General features: G+C 42.8%; 1 protein-coding gene across 1 annotated transcript in view; it reads left to right on the forward strand.

Moving 5' to 3' along the window:
• SLC22A3 (solute carrier family 22 member 3) overlaps positions 1-13624 on the forward strand; it is an 858705-nt gene that overhangs the window by 564688 nt on the left and 280393 nt on the right. The gene's annotated exons all lie outside the window — the stretch shown is intronic.

Raw genomic sequence — 13624 nt, forward strand, 5'->3', positions numbered from 1 at the left:
TGCTACCCTCACCATAGGGAAGGTACATATAACTCTACGGTCCATAACAGTTGGTCCCGTATTGATTACTGGCTGGGGACGGAGGAGGTCGTATGCTGGACTCGACATATTAGACATCTGCCCAAGACACTCTCCGGCCACAAACCAGTGCTGTTAACTATGGAACTACCCCATTACACACCACCGCCATACAAATGGCGATTGAATGCCAAAGCATTAATGGATTCCTCATACACTGATACCTTTGCACAAGCGATTATTGATTACTTTGACTTTATTAAGGCCTCTACAGATCATCCCAGTTTATTTTTGGGAAGCATTTAAAGCTACTATTCACGGAGTCTGTATTAGTACGAACGCGGGCATTCTAAAGGACGTCCAAACTCAACTTGCTCAACGGGTGGCTCGACTGGGTGCCCTAGAGCGGGAATATGAGCAATCTCATGACACGTCCATCCTCGGTGATATTAGTAAGGTTATGTCACAATACCAAGATTTTGCAGATGAGGAACTTAGATATATTTCAAAACATCACATTGCACGCACATATGGTGAAGGGGGTAGGCCGGGCCACACATTAGCGCGTAAAATCTGCACTGGCCACAAGACACACACGGTATTTTTAATAACAGATGATAGCGGCGCAACCCATTACAATCCTACATGCATTTATGGACACATATGGCGAGCTTTATGCGTTGCGAGCAACAGCCACACAGACTGAGATTATGTCATATCTGGAAGATGTGGCAGTAGCCAGGTCATCAGATGCACAGAGGGAGTACCAATCACAACCGGTAACAGTAGAAGAAGTCACAGAGGTAGTCAAGTCCCTCCCCAATGGTAAGGCGCCGGGCCCGGACGGCTTTACCTGTGAATTTTATAAAGCATATATTGATTTACTTGCACCTCAGTCATGCCGGCCACTATCCTTAATGAACACTGACACAAAAATCTTGGCCAAGCTGCTTGCGAAGCACCTACAACCTTTAATGAATAATCTAATATTGCCAGATCAATCCGGCTTTATACCAGGTCACTCCACCGTTCACAACACCCGAATACTATTTACACTATTGCATTATTTGGCCCCAGAACTTCATTTCAGCTGCAGTCCTATTGGATGCCTCAAAAGCATCCAATTTGATCGAATGAACATATCTTCACACCATACTACACAGGATGGGATTTCCCCCAATCTTTCCACAATGGATTCAAATATTATATACGAAACACACAGCATGGCTACGAGTGAATAAATACGAATCTGATGCTATCCAAATTGAATGGGGAACACGGCAGGGCTGCCCCTGGTCACCTTTACTTTTTGCAATCGCCCTTGAATCATTGGCCTGAATATGGCAAGGTCATAAATATGCAGCTCTGCAATTTCCACCAAGGCCACTCATATCTCACTATATGAAGACGATATGGTGCTATATGTTAAAAATCCGGCTACAAATTTGTCCCCGCTACTATGAGAGTATATTAAATTTGGTCATCTTTCTGGACTCCAAATTAATTGCGCTAAATCCCTTATTGTCCCTTTGACAGACACTACTCATCCACATCAGGCAGAGTTCCCACTCAAATGGCAAACATATCCAGTCAAATATTTTGGGGTATGGTTTCATCGTGACCTCGAAACAGTTATTCACCAAACTATGGGACAGCAATTAGTAAGATTCAAGAAAAGGTGGAGCGCTGGATACAACTATCCCGATCACTGGCAGACCCTCTGGCCATTGTCAATATGGTTGTGCTACCTAAGCTCCTCTACCTCTTCAATAACATTCCAATTACGCCGCCGAAAGCGGTATTCCAAAAACTAGCTACTGTAGTAACTCACCTCATATGGGCAGGCCAACAAGCACACATTGAGTTACGGGCCTTGACTCTGCCGTTCTCTAAAGGGGGCTTTAAGGTCCCGGACTTCCTCCTTTATTATTTATGTGCGCAAGCGCAATACGTGCATTTTTGGTACCACCCCATCCCATATGTGCCCCATATAGCCATTTAAGGTGGGGATGCACATCCCATTTCACTGAATGCTATTCTACCATATCGGCGGGCCCGCCTACACCCACGTGCGAATTAACACCATTGATACAACTAATGCAGCTTGGCAAAAGATGGGGAAGCTAGCCAATAAATTGCCACTCTAAGCACCGGCATTACCCTTACATTTTCATCCGGAGCTGTCAGTAACCCAAGAAAAAGTAGGCACAGACTTATTACGAAATGTGGGTATAGACCCAATGGGAGACCTATATGCTGTTGGCACCTTTATAGAATCAAAAGACCTTCTATCCATTAGTAATCAGACATTACTCTTTCAGTTCACTTACCATAGACTGTAAGCAGTGGTCAAGAAACTATATCCCACGTATCCCAGCGAGCCACCACAACTAAATACCCCACAAATGATCATCACCACACCCAGTAGCACTCATATGGTGGCACGACTATACATGCAACTCCAAGGCGATATTAATGACACTACTCATAAAGCATTGGCACAATGGAATGACACACTTGACACTCCCCTCACAGTGGAAGAATGGGATATCTGTTGCGCCACAACTAGTATGCTCACACCAAATGGCAATTTACGTATACTATAAATATTTGCATCAAACATAACATACCCCCGCTCAACTACACAAATATGGACTTCGACCAGATGCGCGATGCCAATGGTGCGGAGCAGACAGTGCCGACTTTATTCATCTAGCATGGTACTGTAATTCCATTAGTGCATATTGGACTAAAATTACCAAGCTACTAAGTGTAATGTCGGGAGTTTCTATTACCTGTTCAATTCGATCGTGTCTGTTGGGTCTAGTCAATAAAGTGAAATCCACCAAAGGTAAATTCTGCATTATAACACTGCTTCTGGCTAAACGCAGAATCTCGCTATGCTGGGGCAGCAGGGACATTCCGAGAGCCAAACAATAGATTAAAGATATGGCTTATTGTAAAGATACCCTAAAAACATATGAGGAGTTACCCGCATGATCCAAACCCAGGGATTTTTGGATGTATTTGGTTGACTATCTCCAAACGCACTCAACTGTACAGATGTGACCTGCTATATAAGATGTAAATGTATGATTGAAGTTCAAACAGACACTCTGCATAGTGATGTATGACTACGGTATATGACTTAAAGCCTATATGTTGTTGTTTTTTCTTTGTTTTGAGCACTGTATTCCTTTGAAAAAAATGCTTATAAATAAATAATAATAAAAAAAAACTCACCAGGTGCCATACCAGAAGCATATACATGATCCCTAATACTGTAAATAATTTGGGGTGCTACATCATTAAAACACTGTTCCCACAGTCCGATCAAAGTAGCCGACATGTGTTTAAGAGCATGCTGATGTACAAAAGGCTCATAATCTTTCATTACACTCCACACATCTTCCACACTGTAAATGGGATTACGAGCCCACTGAGCTGCGTGATTAGCCACCACCTGTTTTTCAGCTTCTCCCACATCAGATTGTATCAATGTCCGCCCTCACGGTCCTTGAATTTTGTCCAGTCCCTATCTGCAGCGCCGCGTACTGGAGTCTCAAGATTTTGCAACATCGAAGAAAGGGGAAAACAGTAGGAGCAATAACAAAGGTACCGGGTAATAATGTCGCTGTTGACTGGGTCTTGGGTGTAAGAGCTGGTGAAAGGGATGCTGAAACAACAGGTGTTGCCGAAGTGTTAACAGTTGTAGTTGCCACAGACGGCGATGACAAAGAAAGACAGGAGGTGCTGTGGCCAAGGCAGACTGAGCAACAGTAGCAGAGACAGAGACAACAGAGACAGAAGAACCGGGTAGCTGGGGCTGGTGGGGAATTATGTGGTATACCCTCTGCGGGGCATATGGAGTCGGGGCTCATATGCCATACTTTTGTGTGAAATTCCTCCACAAAAGTATCATTCTCTTATCGCCCAACATAAGACTTTTCGCATTGCAATATAAACTTCCTATCGGTACACTCTATTCCCTATTCTATTTTCTCTCTATCATGCGCTATCGCTTTCTGAGTCAATGTCTGCATTCTCCCCTTCCGGGACTCTTTCTCTGCTTTCATTCGTCTCTTTTTAGCTTCCTTTTGCCATGTTCTGAGGGAATCAAACATCGACTGCCTACTTCTTTCCGCAAACAGTTTGTCCTGTAGAAAATTACTTTTCTGTTCATCAAAAGTGCCCGTCAACGACCACAGCAACTCTGCATTGCATAAAGAACTCAAACAAATCCAAGCGCTTGTCCAAAGGTGGTATTCAGACATCGGCAAATACAAATCAAAATGGCGTCATAGCCACAAAGAACCAAAGCAAACTCACTTGATGCACACAGGACCAAATGGTCAGATCGAAGGGTTTTGCCATTCAGGGCCCCAGTCGGCGTGACCACTGCTTGAGGCACGGCCTGGTCAGACAGACGGGGCAGCTGTGAGTACAAGACTCTCTCGTGCAGGGATCCCCGGTCTGCCCGTCCGACCCGACGTGGCCTCGAACTCCTCACCCGGGATGGGCCACACGATAGAGTGCCTGTACGGGCGCCAACTGAAGGAAGTGGCCTGATTAGTGTCACCTAGGTCACTTGCACCACCTCTCAGCCTTCCTCACAAATGAAGAGTCGGTCAGACAGTAGAGAATACAAACCAAAGATATTTATTGAAAGTACACTAGACCAGGGAGTGCCTCAGGGCTCAGCCTTGAGCCCCACTCTTTTTAATCTGTATATGGCCTCCCTGGCTAAAGTGGTTCAGGCATTTGGGGTGGAATTGGTATCCTATGCCGACGACACCCAGCTGCTGATCTCTTTATCGCAGAATCCAGCCACTGCTTCCTCCAACTTTAAGGCCTGTATGCAGGCCTTGGCTGGCTGGATGGACTCCCACTGCCTTAAGCTCAACGGTTCAAAAACAGAGGTTCTGGTAGTGGGGGGGAAGCCCGACAGCTGGTCGGCCGAGTGGTGGCCTCCAGGTCTGGGTCCCACCCCCACACCTTGTGAGGAAGCTAAGAACCTGGGAGTATGGGTTAACCCCACTCTCTCCTTTGAGGGCCACATAAGGCGCCTTGTGGGTAAGTGTTTCGGGGTACTGAAGGGCCTTAATAAAACACTAGATCTGTTTCCTCTAGAGGCTAGAAGGACGATGACGCAGGCGCTGGTGACCTCTCGGTTGGACTATGGGAACATTTTGTTCCTTGGGTCCACCGAGGGATGCTTAGGTCGCCTGCAAGTCATCCAGAATGCCGCCGCCAGACTGGTGCGTAGGAGACCGAGGAGAGCAAACTCGCAGAAGGCGTTGGATGCCCTTCACTGGTTGCCAGTGAGGAAACGCGTGTTGTTCAAATGCCTTCTGTTTGTTCACCGTATTGTCTGGGGCAGGTCTCCAGCTTATCTCCGGGACTTAGTCAGCCGGTATGAGCCGCCAAGGGCCCTCCGTTCAGAGGGCATTGGGCTGCTGACAGTTCCGAGGGTAAGGAAGGCCAGAATGGGCGGACGATCTTTCTCGCTTCAAGCCGCTCAGCAATGGAACAAACTTCCTCCTGCTATGAGACTGGAATGCAGTGAGTCGGGGTTTCGGTCTAGGCTCAAAACCCTTCTGTACATTTTGTAGGGACGGGGGTTATGAATGAGGTCTGGGTGTGCTATTAGCTCCACCAGCGCGGGGACACGCCGTGATGGCGCTACTGTGCGCTTTATAAGCTCTTTATTATTATTACACTCGAGTGGAGTCCGGTCTGACCAGCCTCCTTAGATTGTTGCAGAGCGACTGACCTCTACCAGCAGGGCAATATATAAAGTACATTTTCAGGATCACTAAAGCCAGGCCCAGACTGGAAATTTCCAGTTGGTAGCTAGTGAACAATGGAGATACAGAAGGATGAGGGGCAATCCCAGGACCGGGTACATGTTATGTCCGAGCCAAGGTTACTCGTCCTGCACCCGCCGCTCTAAAAGTGGAAGCAGACCTATCTAACAAGAAAGGTATGCGATGACAAAACAGTCTATTCAATAAAACAGCAAATCTCAACCATGGAGACATACAGAAGAAAATATTGCAGCGGCTTTCTGTTGAGGCAGACAAAGTGAGACAGACATTAGTTTCAATTAAGGCTCAAAATGGCGGCTCACCTTAAAATGGTGCGGCGAATGCTAACTTTACACAGAGCAATATACTAGCAAAATGAATGCATGACATTTACATTTCAACAACTGGACAGTCTTTTAAAGTGTGCTCATAAAGCGTTTGACAATGCCATTTGCTTGTGGCCAAAGAGGTGTGCTTTACTGACTCTTCACATTGAGATGATTAAGAAAATCTCTGAAATCTCGACTGTTGGATGGTGGGCCACTGTCAGACTTCAGAATTGAAGGAACACCCAATGTTGCAAAAATAGCATCTAACCTCTTGATGACTCTTTCTTGAGTGGTTGATATGAGATCTTCTGTCATTGGAAAACTAGGGTATTCATCAATAACCACCATGAGGTGATGTGCATTGTCAAGGGGACCAAAAAAAATCAACAGCGATTCTCTCCCATACATGTTTTGGAAAAAAAGACATATTCAAAGGCATATTTAGTGATTTTGGGAGATAAGCAATTGCGCAAATGACAGGCCTTCAACTCCCTTGCCACTCTTTTATCAAGATAAGGAAACCAAACTCGACCTCAGAGAGCTCGTTTAGTGGCAAAAATTTTACGATGTCCTCCATGAGCCACTTCAATTACTTGTTGTTGCAAACTCTCCGATATGACAATTCTTGAACCTTGTAAGACAATACGTTCTTGAGTAATAGACAGTCCATTTTTCAAATTTTTTAACTTTTGATATTCCTTGTCGTGTGTGAGGTCGAGTGTGCTGTTTCCAGTAGTGATGTCAAATAATGTCTTTTAGCATCAACCAGTCACTATCATTGCAGCAATAATCTGTTATAATGAAATAGTGGCAGGCGTGTTGGACCTTAAAATGAAGTTAATATATGCATTGGCCGCTTTGGAAGGGGTACCAGCGCACTGTTCTGGCGCTTGTTAAAAGTAGTCAGCAGGGTCTTGATCTTTCCCTGGTCTCTGCATAATAGTGTAGTCATATTACTGAAATTACAAACCCCAATGTTCAATTCTAGGATGCATCTTGACTTTTGGGTTGCCAAAGATGGTAAGCAATGTTACAAGAGTAAAAGGTGTTCTATATATTAATACATGGAAATATTCACAAGCCCACACTACTGATAAGCTTTCTGTCTCTGGTTGTGAATAGAAGCGTTCAGTTTGTGACAAACTTCTGCTTGCATACGAAACAATATGCGTTCGATCATTTGGGTGTCCACTATGTTGGGCACAGATCACGCACAACCAGGCTTGCATTAACAACAACCTCGGTTTGGAGATTAGGCTCAAAGCAGGCCATTTTATTAGCGTTCTCAATTGCTTGCTTGTTAAGACTGTTAAAGGAGAACTTACTGTGGCAAAATCACGTATGTATCTGGAACAGTAACTGCCAATGCCAAGGAATGAATGTAACATGGTATCATCTTGCGGGGGATTCGTGGCGGACAAGTTTTTTAACTATAGCTGGATCCGACATCATGCCCCCATCAGTAAAGATATGGCCAAAGAATTTCAGTTTTTGCTTTATGGAACTCACATGTCTCGGCATTCAGGGTTAAACCTGCATCAGCAAGTAAATGACACACTTGTTTAGGAGCTTTATCGTGTTCCTTTTGTGTAGCTCCAAAAACTAATGTGTCATCACTGTAATTGAAGGCATTCATGACAGGCTGTATGATACATCGTATGACTTCTTGAAAAAGTTTGGCAGCTTATTTCACACGGAATCTTAAGCGTCTATATCTTCCACTTGATGATAATTCTTTGTTCAGATCACAGAGAGAGATGCCCTTGTCACTATTTAGCTGTGTGATCATGTCCGCAGTATGCAAACCAGTATGTCGTTCTCTTTCAATTGCTGTGTCGGCTTGACTCATATAAACACAGATGCGTACATTTCCTTCACTGTCCTTTTCGGGCACTACCCATGGGCGAAATTCTCAGAGTTGGACCAGTAAATCGCTTAACGATATCATGTTTTAGTAATGTCTCAAGTTCTTTCTCAACAGCTTCTTGTAGATGACATACAAATTATCTATGTCCTTGAGCAACAGAACGAACGTCCTCATTGATATGCAGCTACGCTTTCAAGGTCTTAAGTGGTCTTGAGTTTTCCCAATCCATGAAACAACGGCGGGAACTGGCTTACTATTTCGTGATCAGCATTAATGTTGTAGTTCACTGATCTCAGTCCCATATCAGCAGCAATATGGAACTGAGTAAACAGGCACTTGAACGCCGTACCTTGAAATGCATGAATGGGTGCTTGTATTTTTTTCGTTTTTTGTTTCATGGTTGCTGTGAATGAACCTTGACTCTTTAATGGCATTGATGCAGCCAATGTTTTTATTTTTTATTTTTATTAAGCAGAACAGAGGTCAATAAAAGGAATACAAACAAAAAAAATACCTTTGTAACAAAAATACTTCTCCAGGGATAATTATACACATTAGAACGAAATCAAGTACAATCCAATAATTCATATCATTCAGCAACAATCATTAATATACATTTAGGTGCCACTAAAATGAAGATACATAAAACAGCTAAGACCAAAGACCCAAAACATTCATTTTTTAATTACTGTTTAACAGTTTAGCAGCTTCAATAGTTAACATACGACTAGTGCAAAAAACAGAATATTCTATTCCAATTGAACCTTTTTATGCAAGAACCTTACACAGGAAGAGTGATACCCTACCTGGCCAACCTTATGTTCATGATAGAATTAAAGTGCTCAAGAGCTAAAGTGCTGAAGTGTTGAAATTCTTAAAGTGCAATAGTGCCTTGTAATTTGTGCTAAAGTGCTGCTTTTTCGGTAAATAGTATTAATTTCTATACCTCGGACCTCTTGCATTCTTAATATATTCCCTTGTAAAAAGCTATGTGGTAGTGGTGGATGCACTAATAGAAAAATATTTCCAAAAGTTTATACATTTTCTCGTTCACCCTATTCTGTTAGCATAAGCCTCTTCAAACTTTTTCGTCCGTCTCATTTGGTTTACCCCTTCAAAATAAGATGGTACCTCCTCTGTCCTCCAATTTTGAAGGATTAGAGAACGGGCGACTAAAGTACAGATTGCAGTGTAAGTTACTTCTGCACTAAGCAAATCCTTTCTCTTTGTTGAGATGTTAAACAAGGCTATTTCGGCTTCGGGTTTAATTACTTTATTTATCGCCTGGCTTATTGAAGAAAAGATCTCACACCAAAAATCCAACAGCTTCGGGCATGTATATATGCAGCCAATCGCCCCCCTCATGTAGCTGACATCTAAAGCATTTGGTTTCTACTCCCGAAAAGCGTTTGCTTAATGTTTTAGGAGTGAGGTAAGCCAGCCAACGGGATAAAAACGACATTCTTTTAAAATTGGCCGCTCTGAGAGACTTATGACCCACTTCAGTGATCCGCTCTCACTCCTGCCTCGAGAAGGAACAGTTGGTTTTCTGAGATATTTTGGCCAAGATTCCATCGACTAAAGGAGAAGCTTCCCCCTTCCTAAGGATTTTATACCAATTCCCTAGTCCTGTTAATTTTCCTTTGTACAGGGCAATAGCCAGGGGCATTTCCCCTGCCGATATGTTATATTTATGTATAAAATGTATCATTTGAAAAAATTCCAGACACCCTGTTTTTAATTTATTATCGGGCCTCTTGCCAAGTAATAAGCCTCCCTGAAACAAAGAAGGACCCTAAATCCCCAAAGCCTGCCTCCATCCATTTTTGAAGTTTACTTGAATGGATTTGAAGCCCCAGGCTCTTACACTCCTCTATTCTCAAATAGTGCAAACCACCACCCACTTCCTGTTTAAGAAAAGACTGTTATCTATATGTAATATCTCGGATGATCTTATATCTAGTCTTCTTTGGTAATTTTGCTGTTTTAAATACTATCGGGACTTGCGAGCCTGCCTCGTGCACCATTTTTTAGTAAAAAACATGTCAAGCTGTCTATTAGGTGCCAATAAGCGAGCTGCAAGATCCATTATTGCGGCGATGTAATATGTTCGTATATTTGATGCAGCCCATGTTTACACTTTAGTCTTCAATGCTGTGAGATGGGTCAATAGAGACAGTATTTATCTTCAGGCATGATATTTATCAACACTACTGTCGATGATAAAAGGTATGTAGCAAATGTTTAATTTTAGTGTAATTTTCGGACAATGATGAGCGTATCAAGTCTCTCAACAAATTTGTTAATTGTTTCACCAGCTTTCTGCCATTACTGACTGAAAATATATCTTTCATAATCGACATTCGGCATCGGATTAAACTTGAGATTTAATGCGTCTTTGATGGTATGTGACTTTGTCAGTTCGTGGTAATTTCTTGATTACCTCTTTTACTCCTTCCCTGGCAAGATTTTTGAGCTATTGGACAATCTTTTTATCTGTTTCTTCCAGTTCATCAATTAAATCATTAAACGTTTTTATCCAGACAGTCCATCTGTCACCAATATTCAGCTTTTTAGCAGTGTAAAAATGAGGTGGTGGTTTTTAGAAGGCGGCGGCTGTGTCACCAGTTGTGGAACTTACTGACATTAAGAGTCCATTCTGCTCACCCGGACTTGCTCCATTTTAACTGTCGGCAAGTCCTTGTGAATTGCTCACTTCAGAGTCATTATGGCTAATCTGAATGGGTAGAGCTTCTTTTCGTGTGGCCATCAGAGCTTTTCAACTCTTGAAAGACTTTCGAGTTGTACGGAATGCACCTGGCACCTTTAGTGGTGTCCGCTTCAGGGATCAGCAGCTCCTTATTCACAACCCTGAGCATTCTGCTTGGGTCTATACGATTTATAGCTCAGTGTTGCGTAGGGACGCAGTGCCTCTTTCACGACCTTAGTAGAACATTTCTGGCCAGTGATAAGTAAACTTCCCAGTGATGCTTTTATTATCGTACAATGCTTCACAGTAGCTGGAGTGGTGCTTTGACTCCACATAGGCCAAACATCGATCGTTACTTTGACTATGGTACATGCGGCACGAACAAGCAGTTTGCTGGATCACGGCAAGCTTTATAGGAGAGCACTGTCAATCTTCTGGTTGCGTATCTCCTATCTTGTTACCGTTTGTAGCGCCCTCCCTAGTCCATACTAGTAAATGACCAATGACCATGCACACACGGAGCTTAGTATTACACTTATTTATTCCTCAGCGTGTAACTGCGAACTCAATGTTCTAAACATGTACTTTATTCCTTACACTTAAATACTCATGTCATCGTTCGACGGAGTCCATCAGGAACCAAAAGGATCCCGTTATTGCTAGATCACAAGACACGACAACTATGAGCAGTCAAGTGAAAACAGTAAGGATGTTAAAAAGTGGTGGTAAGCTGAGAAGCCCTGCCCCCACCATTGCATCTCAATCCTTTGGCTTTCCCTGGCTCAGCGTCTCTTCTTCTCAGCCCCCAATGACTATTTATTTTCTTTATTTATTTATTAAGCTTATTAAGTGCGACAGCTACCCTCAGCACAACTCTCCCAGGTGTTTTGAGTAGAGAGCAGATTCCAATGTTGCTGCTGAAGGAGTAGGAAGAAAGACACCAAGCTTACATTGCAGAGGACCAACAAAAATCCCCACTGTGTGGCCACATCTCGACCCCTAATCTAGTACCAGAGACACTGGAACTGTCTGCAGCATGACCAGAAGCTGGACCGACAATGAGGTATCTTTGCAATGACCGCAGCCCGCACAAGTTAAAAGAATAAAAGTAGAGTCTCCCACATTTTCTGACCAAGTGAGTGAATGTCAGACACTAAGGGAAAAATAAATAGCCCTATTTTTCCCAATGTGAGACAAAGGTTGAATTGCAGGGAAATGTTCATCATAGTGCTGCTTTTATTTCTATGGCAAGGAAAAACAGAAGCGGGTCTAGAGTGAAGGCTTGCTGCTATCCAAACACTTTTGTCTCACTTGATTCTGCTGCTTATGGGTACTGATGGAGGACGGGGTAGTAGTAGAGATCACTTATGATTTTCTCATTCAGTACAGTTTGAGTAAAAAACATGGACTTACATCTCTGCTACACAAATCATGATTGTCAAACTCTTTCAATGCTCTTCCTTGCCATGAAGCTGGAAAAAAGAAACATGAAGTTCAGACTATAGAACCTAAAAGAGAACTTAATTAAATAAAACATGATGATTCAGTGTACTTTTCAGGTTTAAAATAGTCCCCCATGTCTTGCAATAGAACCAGTCCCACAGATTTGCAGCCTTGACATCTTCTATAGCTTTTTATTTCCTAAGAGGTGGAATGATACTCGTAACGGCAAATACCAAGAGGTAAGGGAGGTAGACTTCTCGGGATGATTCAAGATGTGATTGATGAAGTTTCAAAGCAATGGCTGAATGGCACTGAGCCAAACAAGAAAAATGTTGAAGGGGACTAAATCAAAGTCCACTCTGTATACAATACATATTGAAGAAAATTGCACTTACCTTTTGAAACAAAACGTTCTTCTTTCATGTCTAGGTGTCACTGGTCATATCTACAGCAAGTGGGATTTATGCATATATGTAGGTTTTCTTCCTGTCTTGGGGTGTCATTTATGTGAGTAATACAATTTAGGGAATGCATTGGTACTAGGCTTGGTTCCTGTTAAAGCTAACGTGCATGTTTGATGAACAGTAATAAAGTTTGATGACATTAGTGCCCGATGAAGAAATCTGTCTGTACTTTCAGGTCTCGTATGAATTCTCCATCCCAGCCTTTTATCTTTCTAAGGATGCCAAGGAAGAGTCTCTGAGTTGGACAACAAATCACAGTAGTCAATTACCAAGAGTTAATTCTAATTCCCATGCAACCAGCCAGGGGTTTTGATGAAAATCCCTATCTACAAAGAATTTTAGACAGGGGTGTTTGCCAAAATCCTGTGCTTCCATGAAACAGGTATAACGAGGAGAAAGGTTTTCTCCTCCTTTTTCCCTCCTTGTGTGTGTGCTGCACAAAGAGGAAACTTCTTAAAGCATAGTTTTTGTACTGGAAGGGACAGGTTCCAGTAAAAAAAACTATGCTTCCCACAATGCTTTATGGTGCAAGGGTGGCTGAAGGCATATGGCTAGCGCAGGGTGTGAGAGTAGAACTGCTCCACATTTTAGTAGATATGGCGTTGTTCTGCTCTCTGTGTTGCATGACTTCTATCTAAATCTGGGCCTATGTAATATAAGAAACTCTGGATCTTGTAAGCCTTTAGTGCAGCTACAGCTAACACTAACAAGGGGGGGCTTTTTGTAAATTGCATAGGGTAGTTCGGGAGACATGATGTATGGCCGAGGACAGTGAAGAAAATACAAACCCATTTTGAGCCCGGTTGACAAAGCTTTTTCTATCAGCAATTGCAAGTTACCCATGTCTTAGATTTTTGTTACAGCAGAATATCCATACCCTAGTCACAAAGCATTTTCTGTGAGCAGTTTCCAGGAGTAGCAATGTGTAAACAGGTCTTACTCCTGGAATACATGAGTAAGTCACACTTAACCCTAGAGCAAGACAC

Source organism: Lissotriton helveticus, chromosome 6 (genome assembly GCF_964261635.1).
Source record: "Lissotriton helveticus chromosome 6, aLisHel1.1, whole genome shotgun sequence".
NCBI classification, from domain to species: domain Eukaryota; kingdom Metazoa; phylum Chordata; class Amphibia; order Caudata; family Salamandridae; genus Lissotriton; species Lissotriton helveticus.